At 36.5% G+C, this 22,899-nt stretch overlaps 1 protein-coding gene and 1 long non-coding RNA gene across 3 annotated transcripts in view; one reads left to right on the plus strand and one right to left on the minus strand.

Moving 5' to 3' along the window:
* The window catches only part of LOC110259775 (uncharacterized), a 1,242,567-nt gene that overhangs the window by 1,218,691 nt on the left and 977 nt on the right, over positions 1-22,899 (plus strand). Inside the window, exon 5 of the long non-coding RNA XR_014838624.1 lies at positions 19,646-19,721. This is a non-coding gene — a long non-coding RNA (uncharacterized LOC110259775). The remainder of the gene's footprint in view (positions 1-19,645; positions 19,722-22,899) is intronic.
* The window catches only part of DTWD2 (DTW domain containing 2), a 1,117,698-nt gene that overhangs the window by 246,896 nt on the left and 847,903 nt on the right, over positions 1-22,899 (minus strand). The window lies entirely within an intron of this gene.

Here is a 22,899-nt window from a genome sequence, read left to right on the forward strand (position 1 = left end):
TCTGTTCCCCACTCTGCCAGAGGAGAGTTACTCCATTATTCTCTTTTCCTTTATCTGACTTCATTTTTTTTTTTTGCAGCATTTATGATTACCTGTAAGTATATGATAAGTAATAAGATATTAAATGGGACTTTTTCTGATGCCTGAAAATATTCACTAAAGCTAAAAAGGATGAGGACAAAGCCTGATAAACAACAAGTCATCCTAAAGAAGAATACCAGAAACATCCTTGCATGACTTATTCAATGACAGCAGAACCCGTCCACTCAGCACTACCCCATCTAAGCTACTTAAGACTAGAGATTTGAGACAGAATTCTTTAAAGAGAATTGATAAAGGTAGGGAGTTATTATGCTTTTATCCTCCTTATCCCTTCAGATAACACAAGGCATATTATTCCCACCCTTAGAGAAACACTCCTGGAGGGAGGGAGGGTTCAAAAAAGAGAGATTAGCATTTCCTTCCAGGTTGGAAGCTCAGGGAGCTATAGCACTCAAAGCTCATCCCCAGGGGAATGACCACACATACCATGAGGCACTTGAGGGAGTTCTTAGAAGAACAGGGTTTATAGCCCTAAGATTCTAGAGCGAGGTATGAACCAAGAGATTGATGACTGCTTCTCACTTGGAGAAGGCACAGTACTGGCTGGAGTATCACACATTTTTTAACTTGTTTTATTTTATATTTGTATTAGAGTACAGTTGATTTATAGTGTTGTGTCAGTTTCTGCTGTACATCACAGTGATCCAGTCATACATAAATACATTCTTTTCCTCATACTATCTTCCATCATGTTCTAACCCAAGAGATTGGATGTAGTACCCTGTGCGGTATGGTAGGGCCTCAATGCTTAATCATTCTAAATGTAATAATTTGGAGAATCACATTTGCCTATTTTCTTCTAAACCTTATGTTGCTGATCTAGTCTTGGAAGTAACCCAGTGGAAGTAAGGAGGCATAAAAAAAGTCTTCACATTTTCTTTGAAATTAACTTCTGTTTGCCCAGGGTTAACAGTAACTAATTGTTAATTACATTATATTCTGAACCTTTTCAGTTAATTACTGACAATGCAGAAAAGGAGGCTCTCAGCCATAGCACCCAAATGTTTTTTTTAACCCCCTCACGGGACTTTAACAAACTCACACTATTATATATGCCAAGACTACGTAAAGCCCATTCCTTTAGTGAGGCATCTATTAACTAATTAACTGAGAGCCAAATTTGTAAAGTAGGACTAAATAGTAGTAGGTTTCTCTTTCTAGACTACATGCATCTTAAATGTCACTGGTTTAAGAAAAAAAGCCATGATGTTTGGACCATCCCAAAAACCAGTTAGAGATAAATTTTTAAGTTAATGAGTCTGTGTCCTTACTAAATGTTAGCAGTAGAAGCCGAACCTTGACTGGCTTCTCAAACACCATGTATCCTCAGTATCTAAAAACCCAGCTTTGCACAAGGTCAGATCTCAGTAAATACTTAAATAGAGAGCTAAACATACATTAAAGAAAGATCTAAATAAAATTTCATACCAATTAGAAAGCAAATTATACACTGAGCTCGCTTTTTAAAATTTCTACTCATATCTCATGCTTATTATTATAATCAGTAATTGATTGAAAGGTGCACACTTCAGTCAAAAATGAGCCTTGTCTATATCATCATAGAAATTTATACCCCATCCTTCACTCCAACCTCACATGTATACACATACAGTGAATCAGCTTCCTTTTTTATATCACTTTCCTTTTTTGAATAACTGTTCAATGGAATAACTAGATATTTTTGTTTCATATCATCACAGCCAAGTGTGCAGTAATTAAAAAGATGATTTCAAATGGTATTTACATTTAACAACATGCAACAACTTTGCCATATGTTTTCTACCCTTGTCAACTTGTTTATGCGGCATTTTATCTGCAGGCAACAGCTTTGTTCCTCATGGCTGGAGTCACATACTGTGAAAACAAACAGAATGAAAGGTAGAAGGAAACTGCTCACTGAACTCACCTGTGCATAAGGTAGTATCTCCTATTGAGACTCTGGTGTGATCATTCTAGGGAAATTCATAATACAACCAAAGAGAAACACTCAGCACAGAGTTTGTCAGTTTCCCTTCCTGAATTCCTAACAGAGAATGTCTCCAAACCTAAGTGGCAGCTGGCTGGGGGTAGTTTCTGTTCTGGGTGCACAACTGAGTATCTTCCACATATGGATATTATTTTTCCCCCAGAAAGATTCCCCCCTCCCATAAAATATTAACAGTAGTTATCTTCAGTGAGAGGGACTGGAAAGATGGATAGTAAGATTTTAGTCTTTGCTTTATAACTATTCTTATTGACTGCATATACATATATACATATATTTACACACATATATATACATACATATATATACACACACATATATATACATATATATACATAAATATACATATATATATAATTTTTTTTCCTTTCAAGTTCTAGGATTATTTTAAGATTGTAATGTATACATGTAAGGATAACCTGACCCCCTTGCTGTACAGTGGGAAAAAAAAAAAAAAAAAGATTAATGTTAAAATGAAATCAATATACCAAGGTGTCTGGGATTATTCTGATGATAATTTCTATTTCTAGATTTGCAACTAGACTTTCCTGTATGAGGAGGGTCATTATATGAAGAGAGAGATTCAAAATGTATGAAAAAAAAACTCACAAGCATTATTTATAACTCTGTCCTATACCCCACTGTGGGAGAGAAGAATTACTATCGAAACAAGAAGCTAAATTTTCACTACCTTAAGCAGGGTTTTGGTGAAAAAGAACGAGGACAATTATAGGTCATTGTCCTTGCCCTTGATCGGCCAGTAGAGAAGTTCTTTTCCTTTAGCTGGCTATAGAGAACACAATATAACAGCTTTAGGTGAGTGTTTACCTTGTTGCCATAGTCTGTCCAAAGAAACAGCCACTGGGTACTTAAAAGACCATTCGACTGTATCGCCAAGACTGTATAAGAAAGCACTGAGCCATTTAGGTTTGGGCTCTTCAAGGACAACTAACTCATCCATCCTGTTAAAATGTTCAGATAAGCCAGTAATACTCTTACATTTTAAACATAACATTCAAACATATCATGACTAACAACTGGAGTATAAAAACAGATTACACCAGGCAACTATATTCCTAAGGCATAGAAGCTTAGTGTCTGGCCGCTAAAGAAAGTTCCTTTACCAGACGGCAATTGCTTAAAGAGATTTGCAACCTAGGAGAATATTATCCTAGGACTGTATAGTTCCAAGACCTTTATTATCCTTTATTAATGCATCCTGGGTTGGTTTCCTGAGAAACAGTCTGTGAAATGGGTATTTGCATGCAAAAGGTTTGTTGGGGAGAGGTGTAGGGTATAGATTTAAAGTGGACTGGACAGAGGAAGAAGTTGAAAGGTGACTGGATTTCCAACAGAGGCTGCAGTCATTTTTCTAGGGGGCTCTAGAACTGGTGTGGCCTTTCAGAATTGTCCCAAACCTAGATGAGCAGTCAACCTTGAGTACCTTTCCATCAGTCAGTCTCCAGATGAGGATGTAACTTTGGTCCAAGTAGATGTCTGGCTGAGGGCAAATACTGGGGAGAACTCAGTTGTGAGTCATCGACAGACAGCAAACCTCCCTCACTCAGAGCTGAGGTACTAAGTGTCTTGGTCCTCAACATGGATGAGGGGGCACTCCACAGCATCCTCTACACAGGATGTCTTCACGACTGGGAAAGGTACCCTATGTGATAAATATCCCTGTCTCTTGGAAGATTTCATTTCTCAAATTAGGCTGTGTTGAATATATTTTTAAATTATAGTTAAAACCCATAAATTTTGTCTTTTGGGAATACTTGGTCATAAAAGGCCATGTTTCTAAATGATATACAAGCTGAGCTCCCCTCCTCTAATATTTCATTTTAAAAAGATACATGCACCCCTGTGTACACTGCAGCACTATTCACAATAGCCAAAGCATGGAAACAACCTAAATGCCCATCAACAGAGGAATGGATTGAGAAGATGCAATACTACTCAGCCATAAAAAGAACAAAATGATGCCATCTGCAGCAACATGGATGAAACTAGAGACTCTCATACTAAGTGAAGTAAGTCAGAAAGAGAAAGACAAATGCCATATTATATCACCTATATGTGGAATCTAAAATATGGAACAAAATGAACTTATCTACAAAACTGAAACAGATACATGGTAATTGGAAAACAGACTTGTGATTGCCAAGGTGGGGGGAAATGGGAGTTTGGGGTTGGTAGATGTAAACTATTACATTTGGAATGGATAAGCAATGAGGTCCTACTATACAGAACAGGGAACTATATTCTGATCTCTTGGGATAGGGCATGATGGAAGATAATATAAGGAATGTACATATCATGAATTACTGGGTCACTATGCTGTATAGCAGAAATTGATGGAATGCTATAAACCAACTATAGTCTAATAAAAATAAAATAAAATTTTGAAAAAGAAGAAAGACTGTATTGATGAGGAAGGATACAATTTCTCACACTGTTCTCAGGGAATTACCTGGCATTAAACATTTCATACTAATTGAACAGTGTTGACAGCAACAACATTCTTATTTAGCAGTAATGAGCAATACAATGGGCTGTGTTATATAGCTCAGGGGACGTGGATAAGTGCTTCTGTCAATCACAAAACCCCACTCTCTTGGAAAGTCATGTTCTCAACAACAATGGTTGAGCAGTGGGTATCAGAATCCCGAAGATGACCCTGAAAGCCTCTGTGTCCACATGCAATATAAACATATGAAAGGATGACATTTGGAATATCACCTAAGCATTGTGAGCACTATTTAGTCTTGCATTTGGTGAGCCCCTGAGAGCATCAGGCAATACAGAGGAGTCTAAAGCAGGATCTTATACTAGAGTTAATGAGTGAGTTCAAAATCATGCAAATGTATATACATGCACATACAGTTTTCATTAGATTCTAAGTATCTGTGATGAAAAATAAGTTTAAGATCAAGAATTACAAAGATAAATATAATGGACCCTGCCTATGGACCCTTCATATCAGTAAATATATTGATACTGAGGTTTCTTTAGTAGACACACTCTAAGAATGGAACATAATTAGATAAAAAGAGGAAAAAGGCTTGGGAACTTTAGTCTGAAATTTAACAAATCCTAGGTTTTTCACTTACTGTGTGAACATGGGTCACCCCCTCATCTAAGTTTTAGATGCCTCATAAGTAACAGTAATGTGAGTGTCTATCTCCTAGGACTGTGGAGGACCTTAACCAGACTTCAGTATGTGCTGGATCTAGTACAGTGCCTGGCATAGAGCATAACACAACAGCTGTTAGCTAGTCTTAGTAATTACTGCTCTTCTTATGCACCCGCCCTGCCTCCATCAACACTCACTTTACTGTGTGGTGAGTTCTCAGGAATGAAAGAAGAGCATAAGGAGGATAAGAGTTAAAGGAAACAATCCAGAGGGAAAGAGCACAATACAAATTTGCACACATGGTAATATTATTTCTCATCCAAAAAAGAATGTCATTGATGTAAACTGTAACATGGACTAAAACTAGTGCATTGTACTGATACAAAGCATAATATGTATTACAATTAGAGCCCAATGGTTGTCAAAGCATGTAAGAATTAAAAAGAAAAAATAGCTTCTTGGAGGAAGCCAGGAGGAAAAGAAGATTTAATATCAGACCAATACCAATAAGTCAGATAGTGGACATAACTGAAAATATAACAATTGATAACAGTGGTTTCTTCTTTGATATAAGCCCTTAAAATGAAGGCATTATACCTTTAAATACAGAATAGTTCTAAAGTCTTCCTGTGCTTTTATGTCATGTAGAAAGATACACTAAATAGATTCTTTCACTATATGAAACCTATTACTTCTAAATGTTAAATCACTTCAAATTCAACAATGTTTATTTTGAATGCTAAGAGCACAGAATAGCCCATTTGGTATAGTTTAATTCAATTTGTCAACATCTTAAATTACTCCGTGTCCCTTTCTTGCCCAGAGGGATTGGTGTGGGAGAAGAGTGGAGAAGGAATGCATATGTTGAGGAGAAGGAAGGGAAGTTGGATAAAATTCTTAACATTTCATGTCCTTGGAGGGGGTGATTTCAATCATGCATAGTAGTTTGTCCAGTACTGAATCTATTAGGACTCTTGATTGCAAGCAACAGGAACTAAATCAGACTCATTAAAACTGAATAACAAATTAAATTATAGACTATATAAAATAGTTTATATTTAAAAGTATACATCTATGTGGGAGTAACTCACAGACTCACAAGATGGCTAAGAAAATGTAAATTCATGCAGCTAGAACCATAGCCAAAATCGCATTACAGGATCAGGGAGATGAGAAGACCATTGCAGCTACCTCTGGACACTGGACTCAAACCTGGTCCAGCACCATCCCTTGTTCAGGATGCTGCCTGCTGCTAATGCTTGCACCCAACTGCCCTCGGAAACAAGAATTGGTTTCAACATCTCATTTCCCAGAACAAGTGACCCCTGCCTTTGCCCTTCTGTAAAATTAGCTCCAGATGCATCTTCAAATTGGTAGAGTCAAACTTCTCTGCCTAAAATATTGAAGATCTGTGTTTCCCAGCTTATAGACAGGAGGTAGACTCTGCTTCCTAATGCAACTTATATGGCATAGAGTTTATTTTCAAGCAAAGGAGGTAACTGAAACAGTGAAAAGCTAATGAAAATGACAGATTTCCACTGTAAGACTTAAGGAAAAGTACTACCTTCCCTAATCTCTTCCTCAGGACTTCGAAGTTCTTCTATGATATCTCTACAGCTGCTATAGTCCAATGTCTAATATAGATCAATTCGATATTAAGTATGTTTATGAAATCATCATCTACAGGTTTTAGATAATTTGGTTTCTGTAAAATTTAAAATGTTTTGTTATAGTCCACACACCAAAATTCTTAAAAAGCCAGATTTAAGGCATTCAGTTCCCTGAACTCATTACTAAAGACACTGGGTCCTCTTTGTGTTTTCTAAGGATAACAATTCATTGTTCATTCAAAATGAATTGTTCTAGTGAACAACATGAAAATTATCTTACTTTAGCTACACACACAAAAATAAAAAGCCAAATGGGACTCCTATTCAATATCATAATGGGACAGGTTCCAATAAAGCCCTTATCACCTGGTAATGCTTGTAACTCAATTTGAAAATCACCTAACAAAGTTCAGTTATGAGGCCAGGAATTCAAATGAGTTGCTGGAGCATGACCAAAAAGACTTTTGCCCAAAACTGATTCATTACTTTTCAGTGCCTCTCTAGGTGATTTTATATGCTATGATATATGTGCTGTCTAATATGAAAGCCTTGCAGAGTAGATGAAGAACTAACACTTGGTAGATATGTAGCATTGTAGCCACAGGAGGTGGAAGGGGCAAAGACCATCATGCTGGAGAAATGGTCTCTTGATTTTTCAGACTGTAGTCTGTCTTGGGATTTTCTTAGAGTTGTTTGCCCTTGTCTCAGAGGCTGTTTTTGGTGTGGGCAGATTAATTCCTAAATGTTAGGGAACAAAAATTCTTTCTTCTAAATTTCCACAAGTAGCTTTTACTTCCCTTTCATATGAATATACTTACATGAATGAAACATTGGCTGCCTCCTTACGCCAGAGTCCTTCAGAGTGTTCAAGCAGCTCATTAGGAGATGGCACTGGGTTTGAGAGCAAGTGACCCCTAGGACAAATGAGGACCATTTATGTGTGTGTGTGTGTGAACACGTGCATGCACATGTGTGCACATGCATATCTCCTTTGTGAATCTAGGGTGTGCATCTAGGAGAAAGAAGTAGTGACAAGTCAACATGGAATTAATGAAATCCAGATTCTGAATCCAGCTGACCTCTAAATACAGTCTCCTGTGTCACAGAATGATGACAATGCTCCAGAAGACAAGGAAAGCCACTCTGTCCTCTTACTTTTCTTTTAATGCTGCTAACTAAAAAGTTAGCAAGTTGTTTGATAAGCAGGCCAACCTAGACAGACCACTAAAACGCTCACTGGTAGCCCTAAAGATACTGATTTTGGTTCTAAAAAAAAATGAATTTTTAATAACTCAAGTCCATCAGTGATGGAGTTGTGAGTCTCTGACCCGAGAAGCATTCAAGCAGGGACAAGATGGCAGTAGGTTGCATATCCTACAAAAGGAACTGAGTTAATGAATTAATGATGAATAGTAGTAAGTGGTCTGCAAAACATCTTTTGACCTTAAGGCTCTGTAATTCTAAGATCCAGCTGTTAGAAACAACTGCAGGCACACCAAATAGCTGCCAGATGAAACAGATAATGAAGACAAACACCTGTGACAAGGTGGAGCCTGGGGAACTAACTCTCAGAATCAATACCTCAGTTACTGAATGACAGGTGGCAAATATACTTACTAGGGAGTTTGTAACCTCTCCCAGGCAGGTCAACCACTCTGACTTTTATGTATGTCATAATATAACAATTGCTGTACTTCTTTTGTAGTTCTTCAATTAAACTTGAATGAAAAACAAATAATAAAATGCATAATTGCTGCATAAATTCTTTTGCTACAGAAATTTTACAAAGAAATTTCACAAAGCATCACTATATTAATTATCCTTATAAATATTGGTACCCTTTAATGAGCCCAATGCAACACTGAAAGGTTGTAGGGATGGCTTGAGAGTGGAAATATTAGAAAATAAGATTTATTTCAGCATCTAAGACCTGACAAGCAGGATGCTGAAATAAGTGAGAATCATCTTTTTAGGTAAACATAAAAAAATTCCTGTTAATTCACTTCTTTCTACCTCTGCTGGTTTAGGGGTGTATGTGTATGTGTGACTGTGGGTCTGTGGTTTACCTTTATACCTTTTTTGTGTGTGACATTGGGTTTAGTAGGTAAAGACTAATGGCTCTTATGAGTTCAGAGTGAATTTTATCGCACCAGGCAGCCAGTATTAAAACTTTTTTCCCTAGCAACCATCTCTTCCCATGTAATAGTCAGAGATGAGACACAACTAAAGAAAGGCCATCCATTTTGCCCTCAAACTCCTCCAGAACAGCTTTTATTGCTCCTCCAAAACCATGGGCTTCCTAGGAGTAGGAGTTGCTTTTTACTTGCTTTGATGCAACATTCACAATTGTTCCAGATTTCTCCTTGGAATCTGAAGTTTTAATCTGTTAATGCTTCGATTTTTTTTCTTACTCATTAGGCAACATTTTCAAACTACATGTCCCCATAATTTGTACCTTCTTTAATATTATTACTTGAAATTACTCTGGGATGCAGTTATTTGCAAAAATTTCCCAGAAAGTCATGTTACATCCCCTGCTGAGTTAAGGACACAAGTGATCTTAACAATGGGGATGGGAATTGTAAGCAACACAAATTATAAAATCATGCATATGTTAAGAATAAACATATTCATAATGCATAAAAATCTAATATCAGACTTTCTGTTGTTGACAGAAGTAAAAATCATGCAAATATTATTTTCATAAGCAGATTATAAAAGACCACGTGTTCCCTCTGCCTTCATTTCTGCAAGATTACTTCAGTTGCATTTAGCTATTGGAAATCAAATGAATACCTTGCCAGATGTTCATACGGAGTAACTGCAATTGCCTGATTCTTTGCAACGTATACCTGCTTCAGTTCTGTGTTTGAAGTTAACATTGCTTCACCAGGGATTAAGGAAGGAGTCAGGGGAATTAAGACAGCCTAAGTCATGTCAAGTTAATTTAATATAATTGGAGAAGTTAGGCATTATCCCTAGGATCAGGGAAAACATAACTGTAAATAATTCAGAAATTTGGGAGAGAGAAGAACATAGGCATGGTTAGTTGACTCATGTAGCCTGAGATTTGGTTTTTATGATCATTGAAAGAGAAGCATATTAGGGTTTGAGGAGGCTGGAGTGGATAAGATGCACTTTCTTTGTATTCATAAAAATAGCCAATAGGAAGCTCTGGGCTCTGTCAGAGAGTAAGCTCTGTTAACTGAACATCACTGTTCAACTTCCTTGAGGGACCCACAAAGAGGCATCTGTAGAAAGGGGCACTGTTTATCTACCCTTTTCTTCTGCACATGCTCCTCTATCAATCATGCCTGAACATTTTCCTTGACTGCCATTTATCTGTGACATTACAGTCAGCTTGTTTTGTTGTTCTTATTGTTATCGTTGTTGATCTAACTTAAATCATTTCCCAGTCAGTACCTCTTAATTATTTTTCTTGCCTCGGGTCTACATACATTTGTCAGAAGATTAACTGAAAAAAATGAATGTAAACCACTGTTCCCACCACCAGCATTAAGGGATAAGAAAATATTAGCTTTCACCAGTGCACCAGCACCCTACTTATTCCTTCTCTTTTTACAGTATTCTTTACATTATACTTTTGTGGCTGTACCCATGGCATGTAGCAGTTCCAGGGCCAGCAAACAAACCTGTGCCATAGCAGTGATCCAAGCTACAGCAGTGAAAATGCCTAGTCCTTAATCCACTATAGCATCAGTGAACTCCTTTATAGTCTCTTATTGAAAATATTAATGTCAGTTCCATCCATGAAGATACATAAATACTAATGTCCAATTAGATTTATCTACCAATAAGTTATATAGGGAAGATGAACCTCGTGGGGGAAGGAGGGAGGAGTAGAAATAGCAAACAGCATACCTTGGAGAAAATAAACCAAAATATCTTTCACAGCATTAACTGGAAAATAATACTGAGATACATTTTACAGAAAGCAGTGTCATACTATGGCAGTACAGGGTCTTCTTTGCAGAAACAGCCTCACTTTCACTGTTTTTAATTTTTTTCTTTTTGATTTATTTCTTATATTCTTCTAATAGCCTTAACCAATTATTGGCACAGAAACCACCCAATTAGGACAGAAGACAGACAACCAAATGAAAAAACATGAAAGCAATATAAGAGATCTATGGGATAATATAAAGTGGGCCAATCTATGCATAATAGGAATTCCAGAAGGAAAAGAAGAAGAAAAGGGGACTGAAAATATATTTGAAGAAGTTATGGCTGAAAACTTTCCAAATCCAAAGCATACTGATATCAAGATACAGGAAGCACAGAGGGCCCCAAACAAGCTGAACTCAAACAGGCCCACACCAAGCCATATTATTATAAAAATAGCAAAATTAAAGATAAAGAGAGGATTCTAAAGGCACCAAGAGAAAAGCAAAGCATTAATTATAAGGAAACCCCCATAAGGCTATCAGCTGATTTCTCTATAGAAACACTACAGGCCAGTAGGGAGTGGCAAGATATATTTAAAGTGCTGAAAGGAAAAAATTTGCAACCTAGAATATTTTACCCAGCAAGAATATCATTTAAGTTAGAAGGAGAAATAAAGAATTTCTCCAACAAACAAAAGCTAAAAGAGTACAGCAATACGAAACCCATTCTAAAAGCAAGTGTTATACATACAGCCTTCAGTAAGAGCTAATAGGCTAATTTTTAAAAAAGCAAAATAAAAAAATGGAATTCCAGACAAATCTACAAAAAAATTAAAGGAGAAATTTCCTAGAATCTTACCAACTAGATTTCAGACTTAAGATTTTAAGCATAGTCCTTTATATCCGTATCCTGTAACTCTGTTGTTTTCTGTGAGGCCCCTGCCACTGCAGCCTTAGTCCTGGGCAACTCCAGACAAGGTTGTAAATCTGCTCAAATTTATCTTTGGTACAAGTGTCTTACAGTTTAATTGCTTCCTCTCCTCTATAGTCACTTCTTCCTCCTACGTCTAGAAACTCAGTTAAATAGTCCTCTATAGCAGTATATATTCACTTCTCCTTACAGTAGAACTTTAAACCAACAACCTGTTTTTCTGAATATTTCAAATTCAAACTCCCTCAAAATAGAGGTTTTGATTGGCTTTGACAATATCTATTACAGGCTGTGGCTACTGTACAGACCTCTAATATCAGGCCTCGTTAAGAGCCACTTGTTGATTCAGTGGACAATACAATAGGTGTCTACCTTGGCTCATATGCTTTCTTTGACCTGATAAGCTATAACACAGTAGAGCGAAGATCTTAGTGACCATAGGTAAAAACAAACAAACAACAACAACAACAACAAAGCTCAGAAGTCTAGGGATTATATTTACTTTCACTTACAAACATGAAAGAAGATATCTTTGTAGCTGCTTCATTCACTACTGGCAAGAATTAGAGGTGATTGAAATGTCCTTCAATAGATTAATGGATAAAAAAAACACAAAACTGTGATACATCGACACTAGAATAAAAAGTGATACTGAGAGATAAAAAGTGAGCTATGAAACCATGAAAAGTCATGGAGGAAATTTAAATGGATATTGCTAAGTGGAAAAAGACTATTCAAAAAGGCTCCATACTATATAATTCCAACTCTATGACATTCTGGAAAAGCAAAATATGAAGAGAGTGGAAAGATCAATGTTGCCAGGGCCCCAAAAGGATAGAGGGAAGGATGAGTATGTGGAGCACTGTGGATTTTTAGGACAGTTAATTATTTTGCATGATTCTGTAATGGCAGATACATTTCATTATACATGTGTCCAAATCCACAAAATGAACAACACCAAGAGTGAACCTTGATGATACTATAGACTTTTGTTAATGAATCCATTTTGGCACATCAACTGTAATAAATATACCACACAAGAGTAAGAGGTTAATTTTTTTTTTTGTCTTTTTGCAGTTTCTTGGGCCGCTCTGGGGGCATATGGAGGTTCCCAGGCTAGGGGTCGAATCAGAGCTGTAGCCGCCGGCCTATGCCAGAGCCACAGCAACGCGGGATCCAAGCCACGTCTGCAACCTACACCACAGCTCACAGCAACGCTCAGCAACGCCGGATCGTTAACCCACTGAGCAAGGCCAGGGATCAAACCCGCAACCTCATGGTTCCTAGTCGGATTCGTTAACCACTGCGCCACGACAGGAACTCCTAATATTAAGAGAAATTCTGGGAGGTGGAGAGTGAAAGGGTCTATTAGAGCTCTCTATACTTCCTGATCAATTTTCTTAGTGCTCTAAAAACTAAAGTCTACTAATTTTAAAAAGTGAAGGAGAGAGACAGATACAACCAAATAGTGACCAAGAGGGAAATATAAGACAAGAGTCTGTAAAAAAATGCCTTTAAAAGTTATTTTTCTATAGGTCCATGTTTCTTAATAATAATGCGGAATAATGCAATAAATGTGAGTTTTTAAAAACAATACTGATAAAGCCCATCACATTTCACCATTCCCTTGTTAGCAGATAAAAATATGAAATAAAAATCTAAAGATAATGGCAACTCTAGACTGAGACATCTAGAAATAAACAGAGTTACTGCAACATTAAAATGTATTTATCTGTTTATTCTCAGTTAAAAATAAACAGATTGTTTTTTCTATTATCCAAAAATATAATGGAATTAGTAATCAAGCATTATTTTCTAAAATAAAAATAACAAAATAGGATTATTAATTCAGGGGAAGATATAAAGTACCTTCATTTGTCAAGATTTGAATAAGGCACTCCTTATGAAAAAATGAATTTAATTTTAGAAAAGTAAATCTTTAATTAAAAGTAAAAAAATGGCACCACCAGAGAGCAGCCGCACTCATGCCAAAATGCTGTCTTCTGTCTCATAGTTCAGAGTTCCTTTCATCACATCATAAGTGGAAAATAAGCTGCAAAGATGGTACACACCTATGAAAAGTAAATAAGAGTGGAAAAGACTTAATTACACCAAAAATAGCTTTTTGAACAAGGTTTTTATATAGCAGGAGAGGTCAGGATAGATTGAAGTGGATAAAAAAGTCCATCTTAACAAGTACCTACTTGATGCTTTCATTAAAAAATTAGACCTTGAAATAAAAGGAGGCCAGCCACATAAAAAATGATCTTGAAATAGATATCAGTATTTTTCACTCATAAAGAGATCTGGGAGCTCATGAAAGACAGGAATCATAATTTGTCTGAAACTTGAACAAAGTACTCTAGAGCTTATGCAAGAAGTGCCTTTCAAAATGAAGCTGACCCAAGAGAAGTAGTAACTTACAGGATTTGAGAAGTACTCAAAAGACATATTAAGAAAAATCTATTGTAACAGAACATAAGAGAGACTTCCTTAGCCAACGGATAGGGGAAATAATATTTAGAGAGAGAGAATGAGAATAGGATCATTTCCTATCATTTTATCACCCAAAGGATGTAATACCGTGCAACTCTAGTCTAGCCAAATGAAAAATGAGGGTCTCGGGATTGACAGTCTTGTGGGGGTGGAGGTAGGGGTAGGGCGGGTATGAATGTGCTTTACAAAGCATAATAAAAGATGAAACAAAAATTGATTGCTCATGTTAAATAATGGTCTCTCCACTATTTTGTGCCAGCCTCTAAAAATTGAAACTCGAGTTAACTGGCTTTATTACTGACTGACAAAAAAAATTATGGATAAGACTAAAACAGAGTTCCAGCTTCCATTTAGTATATAGTAAAGTAGAAAAGTACTGCTTGCATCCTATCACAAAGAAGAAATGTAAAAAACATACAAACCAACTTTTCCTGCCTGTGTCAGAGACCAGCACAAAGCAATGAAGTAGCCTGAAATATGCAGAAAGACAGGCACCTGTAAGAGAGGAGGGCTCAGTGCTGACTTACCTCGAGTAGTGATCTGGACAAAGACAAGGTTGCCATGAAAGTCATAGGAAATGTTCAGCTAAAATGTTTGTCAATTTCTAAAAACCAAGTATGAGCTTATGGGAGAATACAGAACCCTGGTAATTATAGGCACCAAGGAGGTTCACAGCTACTTGCAAGATCTTCTCTATAGATGTCACACATGGTTGCATAAAAAGACTGGGGGCAGAGCAGAAGCCCCCAGTGCTCCCTAGGGCTGAAGAGCAAACACTGCTATGAAGACGGCATGATGCCTAGCCTTGACCTTTCTTCCTTGAGGAACAAAAACCTTGAGCAACTGGGGGAAGAGCAGCAAAACTGTCACTGACAGGATACCTGTTAAGATTCATTGTGGCTGGGGCAAGGACATGGGAAAAAGAAAACCGCCTCCATCTCTGGTGAGAGGCAGATGAATACTCAGACTTGCTGGGAGGGGCAGGGTCACTGAGAAAGTTTCACTAGTGAGACTAGAGGAGAGAGAGGCTGCCTAAGGCTGAGGATGAAGTAGAACAACTGAAAATAGTATCCCATCCTCTCAAAGTCAGGTTCATGAGGGGTGGGGAGCAAAATTTGTCAATCCAGAATGTGTCGCTTTAGCATGAGGATCATTTTAGACTGATTGTTTTTAAGAAACAGAAAACTGAGGAAGAGCTTTTACCACCTCCCCCTTAACTTCTTAAAAGAATTCAGGTAAGGGGCTTATCCTAGAAGAAGGATACCATCAGAGCTAACCACAAAGACTATGAGCTAGGCATAGTAGACCAGGGAAACTTGACACAGTCTGTTGGCTAGAATGCCTCTCCATGACTCACTGTTTCTACATTGCCCGGCAAACATCTGTGTATTAACAGTAGCTCTTTTGCATCCTCTTGTGAATCGACGTTCTTCCCTTTGAAGTCCCAGACTCCTCCCTACTCCATTCTCCTTAGTTCAATCCTGAAGATAAGATTCAATGGCTTGAATATTGAGGTTTCATTTTTCTTATGGGACCCAAATATATGTAAATAAATTTGATTTTCTTCTGTTAATCTATCTCAAGTCAATTTAACTTGTAAACCAGCCAGAAGAACATGTTTTTTTTTTTTTTTTTTTCATTCCCTAACAGAAGCACAGAGTAAGGAGTATCAGAAGTTTTCCACTGGGAGAAGGGCAAAAATTTGAGAGATTCTACATGAAGTAAAGCTGAGAGGGTACTATGGGTAACCATAGCAACAACAAAATCCTAAGAGAGCTAATAACTTAGCAATGTTGCAAAATACACACTTAATATATGAAAATCACTTTTATTACTAGAGGAAGAGACAACCGAAAAATGAAATTTAAAATAATAATTTTCGATAGCATCAAAAACATGAAATACTCAGATATAAACTAAAATATGTACAAAAGCTGTATGTGGCAACCCACCAAACAGTGATGAGAAAAATCAGAAAAAAAGCAAATATATGAAGACCTACAATGTGTTAATCACACTAATTCTCGCTAAACTGCAATTTCAATGTAAAGTCAATCAAAATATAAGTAGGAATTTTTTCTGTAGAGTTTGAAAATTTGGTTTTAAAATTTATAATGTCAAATATTTAGAATAATCAAAAGAAGTTTGAAAGAGAAAATAAATATTGGAGAACCTACACTACAGCATTTCTGGGTTTATTATGAAGCTACAGGAATCAAGAAATTGTACTACCAGTGAAAGCACAGATACACAGATCTGTGAAGAAAACTTAGGAGAAATCACTATGACCTTTGAATAAACAACAATTTCTTTAGGACACTAAAAGCATAAATTACATAGGAAAAAGCTAGTTAACTGGATTTCATAAAAGTTGAAAGCTTCTATTGAAATTGAGATCATGAGAAATAAACAACACATTAAGAGTGGAGTGGAGAAGCAATGAGATCCTGCTATATAACACAGGGAACTATGTCTAATCACTTGTGATGGAACATAATGGAGGATAATGTGGGAAAAAGAATATATACATATGACTGGGTCACTTTGCTATATAGCAGAAATTGACAGAACATTGTCAATAAATTATAATAAAAATTTTACTAAATAAAAAATGTTAAAAAGAAAGTATTTATACTACTCATATATGATAAGGGACTCTTATCTAGACTATGTATGGAATACTCAAAACTCAATAAGAGAACAACCAAATATTAACAGGATTTGAGCAGATACATCACCAAAGAAGATACTTGGTTAGCAAATACATACAAGAAAACTATGCTCAAAAATAAGTCATTAGACATATGCAAATTCAAATCACAATAAGATGCCCCTTTACAACAATTACAATGGCTAAAAAATCAAGAACTGACAATACTATGTGCTTCAGAGGGTGGGAAGCAATGAAAGCAAAATTAGTTACTTTGGAAAATAGTTCACCAGTTTCTTTTAAATTTAACCATAGGTCTACCATGCGATCCAGCACTTCGGGCCCTAGGTATTTACCCAGATGAAATTAAAACTTATAATCATTCTTAATCTGGAGGTGAAGAGTATAGTAGTTTTATTCATAATGACCAACATCTGAAAAAACTCACATGCTTTCAACTGGTGAATGGATAAACTATAAATAATGAGTCAACTCAACAATTAAAGGAATTAATTTTTGATACAACGTGGATGAATCTCAAATGCACTACACTGAGAGAAGCCAGACTCAGAGATTACCTACTATAGAATTCTATTTGTATGACATTTTTGAATAATCAAAACTCTAAGGAGTGAAAGCAGATCAATAGTTGTCAAGGACTGGGGATGTGGGTTAGTTGTCTGTAACAAGGCACAGAGGAATTTTTCATGCAATCAAACTATTCCACATACTGATTGGAGTGATGATAGTTTTTATAGATGTATGTATTTGTTAAAAACTCATGGAACAGTACACACTGTACACACTGGGAAGTAAAAGTATGAGCAGGGAAAGTTAATGTTTCATGTGAAGTTGTGTCTGTGAATGTGGGTTGGTTCTAATCTACTACAGGATCACCTTTAACAGGTCTGCATTTTGAATATAGACTCAGAGAAGGTAAATGGCTAGACCCATAATGGTTGAGGATTTCTCCAGGACAAGCAGTCAAGATAGTTTGGGTTATTCTCTAGAATATGAGTAAAGTGATAGACCATTGAAATTTGCTTCAGTGGAGAAGGAAGAAACATAGAATGATGTCATAAAGGTAAAAGAGAAGTAGAAAGAAAACCTAATGAAAATGAAGAACAGCTGTAGAAGCAGTCACTTTGCAAGCAATCTGGAGGGTGCTCAGGGAAGTCTGAAACTAAAATTTCAAAAAGGAGAATGAGGCTTGACTGAGGAGTCCAAAAGCATGTAACAAAGCATACGAATGGGAGCAGGAATTCAGGAACTAGCTATGGAGAAGGTGCAAGGCAAAATGGCAAAGAGCTCGGGGTGTAACGTGAGCTGCCTTGGGCATGGAACATGAGCCAGAGGTTCTGGAGACCTCAACAATGAATCCACTAAGAAAGCCTTGAAAGTCAGGAGGCATTACAAGGTGCAAGTAACTAATCCAGATGGCTCCTGGTACATAATTATTTCCTTTTTTCAGTGCTTTCAAATAACTTATAGGTCTCCTTGAAAACTTATTCTACTCTTTCGCTAATATTTTTCATAGTATTTAATAAACTCTGTTCTTATGTCTGACAGACATCTTCTATTTTATTTCACCCTGAACAGAAACAGATAAAAAGACGAATGCTACTTCTTAAATATATCTTCACATGCATGAAACATGTTGGTAAACTATTCATTGTCGTCTTTCGTCTACATTAAATCTAAGCAATTGCTGGAATTGATTATGTTTTCCTGCTGTTAAATATCTATACTGTCCTTTCTCCATAGTTGCTCATCCATCTTTATTAATTAGAAACTCAGAGGAAAGTTATCCAACAAGGGCATAATTAATAAGAATCTGACCAATATCAACCATTATGAAAAAAGTTCAGTACTTTCTATACTGCATTAAAATTATATAGAATTGCATACAGCAACTCAATGTTGCAATATAAATATTACACATATATATAGCTACACATTTTGATACAGTTCTCTAGTGTGAGGTCTATCATGAAGTTTGATGCTTTCACAGAAATTTCAGAGTGGACACATACATATAAGGTGTTTACTGATAAAATATGCTTACTCTGAGAAAATCTTCTTTCTCAGGTAATTTCCTGTATTCTAGATGGACAGAGATTTTTTTAAAGTTATTTTCTGATCCTGCAGCACATTCTTTTGAATATTCCTGGTGTAGACTCATCATTAATTTTAAAAAGACATGTAATTTTCAGACTAAATCCAGTCACTTGAAATAATAAATTTGGTGAATAGTGACTGCATTGTCTATTCCATTGCTAAACAAAAGCAAGGAAATTCAAAATCAACCAAAACAAAACAAAAAAGTGAAATAACAAGTTGTCTTCTTAGTTATACATTGAAACTGACACTAAAAGGGGACTTCCCCAAATATGCATGTTGACAACTTGATTGAATACATCTATCATGTACCAATTTGACCATTTTGAAAGTCAGCTTCTATTTGGATGTATGTGTTGTGCCATTCTCATTACTGTACTTCTACACTTCCTCCATTACAATTACTGGTAGAGCATTTGGAGGAGGATTTTGCTAACTTTGTTGTTGACAAGAGAGACCACTTCTAATTCAGCTAGTGATCAGTCGTAACTCCTAGATCCCTTGCACAGTACTTGTTCATTGCCATTGATGCACATTTTGCATTTATGTATGGTCTCTGCCCACTTACCCACACTAATGGAGGGGGCAGTCACACAGATCCTCTCAAATAGCAGCCAACGAAAACACAGTTTATTTTTTGTTTTGGCATGTGTGTGATTAATTTTGCAAAATGTGTGTGTGTGTGTGTGTGTGTGTGTGTGTGTGTGTCCTTACAGGTACTCCTGAGCAGCAGGAAGTCAACCAAGAACAAGCAGGGCAGTGAGGAGCAGCTGGCTCAATGGGTAATAGCTGGTGAGTAGCCAAACTGTCTGGAGAAGAGCTGAGAATGATAGTGGCTTAGGTAGTTTATAAAGTTTTATTTTTATTTATCTGCCACTGATACACTAACTACTTTACATTTACTGATTTTTACATTATATAATCCAGCCAAACTGGACTATGCTTTTTTTTATTCTTGTATTTATTCATTCATTTATTTGATGAAAATATACTGAGCACTATCTGTCAATTATCATTCTAAGCACCAAAGAACGAATAATAAACAAAGCACGTCTTAATCTTGCCTCGATACATTTCTAAAATAATTCCCTATCCCTTAATACGCTGGCCTTCAGCTCTGGACTCTCTGAGACATCTCTCTCTTTTAAACGGTGCTCATTTCCACCTGGGCATCATGCAGTCCCAGAAACATGGCTCCTCCCTAAGGTCTAGGAGTCAAGCATCTGATCCAGGCCAGACCAACCAGTGTGAACGTCAGAACTTTCCCAAAGAATCCTAGGACATACATGCTCCACTCTGCTCTGCTCTCTGCAATGAACTTATTATCATGTAAGTGGCTGCTTACTTGCAGCCAGTGTTGATCCACAAATAGCAAAACTAAAATAAATAGGCTAGTTTGAGGCTCTGATCAAGCATTTGCTTTAAGGCTTTTTAAATGATCAAATTACCTCATTTTATTGTTTATCACTTTGAGATCGGTTTTCCGTTACTTACAGGTAAAAACATCATAAATGAAAAATGATCATTGCACTGTAAAATACTGCAGATACCTCAAAGCTCATCTTAAAAGTGTTCTTGATCCCTGAGACAGACACTGCATATCCCTTTGAAAGGCACTTGTGGCCCCACAGACTAAAAGTGGAATGTGGTCTCCTCCAATAACACAATAATTGCTGTAACCTGGACCTGAATCAAGGTGGATTTTAGTTTTCTCCACTGAACTTCTGTGACACTTCACATGAACCTCTCCTATTAGTCATTGCATTTTACTATTTTAAGAGTCTGTGTCTATATTCTTCTTCCTTCTACACTGTAGCCCTTTAACTTAATTATCCCTGCTGAATTTCTTTTGTTTTCTTTTCCAGATTGTCTCAGTAATTTTAAAGTTTAATGCCAATGTCTCTGCCACCAGACTCTCTGCCCAACATGTCATTAAAGAACCAGAATAGTTCAGTGTCTGTGTCATAATCCAAGATCAATACTTAAATAGAGAGTATAGTAAAACTTTCAGTAAATTATACCTCAGAGTTAGCTATTTAAATATTTCATTTTCATTTTAGGTTTTCGTCAAGTGAATCAAAATGGAGAAGTAAGATCAAGGCTATTCATATTGCTGAAATCAAGGAATCTGGGTTCAAGGACCAAATCCTTTTCTTACTAGCTATGTGATTTTTAGCAAGACACTTAACTTCTCTGAATCCCATCTACTCATCAATGAAGTGAGGATTGTATCTGAACTACCTAGTTTATTTTAGAAACTATAAACATCTTCCAACTATAACACTTTCACCTTTATATTCAACAATATTTATCAAACATCTAAGATCTCAATCAATATGAAAGTCATCAGGTATATAGGAATATATGCTTTCAATGAATCTATTAAGAGAAAAACAGGAATTATAGGAAAATTAAAATTCAGAGAGAGACGGCTTGGAAAATTCCTTCATTTGCTTTGACACAGACTCCTAGCTATTAATACACTTTAAAAAGTCTATTTCTTCTTATGGTACAAAGCTATAGTACATTTCCAAGCCTCACTTGCAGATAGGCATGACCATATAACTAATAAGATACAGAAGCATAAGTGAAAAGTGGCATGTACCATTTCTGGATCCAACAAATTAAGAAATGAATATACTTCTTCCAGGAACATTCCCCTTCTGAACTGATACATGAAAATAATAACGAAGCCATAGGGAATAGCAGAACCAGCCATAAATTAGAAAAAAAAAAAAAAAACATGAGTTCCTGACTCACTGTGCTAAAGACAGGCACCCTGTATTCCAGAACATCTGGCTCAAATTGTTAGGTGAGGGAGAAACAAATGTCTGATGTGTTTAAACCATTAAATATTTGTGTCAGTTTTATTACTTAAGATTAACTTGCCCTAGTCACTACCCCAGGACTGTGAACATTTTTCTATTTATAACTTCTTCCTCTGTGATTGTAGGATTTTTTTACCGAGGGAGAAATAAAGCCATCAAACCTCATGGATCTAACTACCATCTCCATGATGATCATTCTTAAATGTTTCTCTCTGCCTTTTCCTGGACTCCAGAATAAATTATCCAACTGCCTACTTGACATTCCGCCTTGAGTAATGCATAGTCATCTCAAACTTCTCATGCCCCAAATTGAAATCTTTATACTCCTTCCCAAACCTCCCCCTCAATCTTTCCATCTCAATTGCTTATGCCAAATTCTCTGACTCCACGTCTCACCTTTCAGTGGTAGCCTCTAAGCATACGTAGAACTTAACTACTCCTATCACCTCCATCACCACTGCAGTCATCTCACAATGGTTTATTACAGTAGCCTGCTTAGTCTTGACTTAGTCTTCAGCCTTTGTTCTCTTAATATCTACTCTCCACATAACAGCCCAAGCCATCCTTTGCTTCCTGTTTAAAACCTTTCAGTGGCATCTGGTTCACTCAAAGAAAAAGCCCAAGTCATGCAATGGTCTCTGTATCCCTATAATGGGACATCTTACTATACTTCTAACCACATTTTCTACTATTCTCCTTTTATCAACTCTTCCAGGCCTTCTTGCTTTCTTGCAATTCCTTAAGCACCCTAGGTATATTTATTTCTCAAGATCATTGCACTTAATTTTTTCCTTGTGCCTGATCTGCTTTTCCTCCAAACAGCATGTTCTCTAACATTCTTTAGGTCTTTACTCAAAAGTTACCTCTTTAGTGAGATTTACCCAGGCTATCTTCTAAAATTATAACCCCCAAAAGTTTTTATTGCTCTTATTTAATTTTTTCTTTGTCATGTCTCATTAGCCAACATTTTATGTATGTTACTTATTTGCTTTATTGCCTACCACTTCCACTGGAAGATCAATTCTAGTAGGCAGGTTTTTGTTTGCTCTGTTAACTTATGTATCATCAGAACATAGCATCATGTCTGGTACATAAGAATGGTTCAGTAAGGAGTTCCTGTTGTGGCTCAGCAGTAATGAACC

This window comes from Sus scrofa, chromosome 2 (assembly GCF_054392235.1).
Source record: "Sus scrofa isolate SSC_HxYL_T2T_F1_AM1 chromosome 2, Sscrofa_HxYL_maternal_Yorkshire_Landrace_v2.0, whole genome shotgun sequence".
NCBI classification, from domain to species: Eukaryota; Metazoa; Chordata; class Mammalia; order Artiodactyla; family Suidae; genus Sus; species Sus scrofa.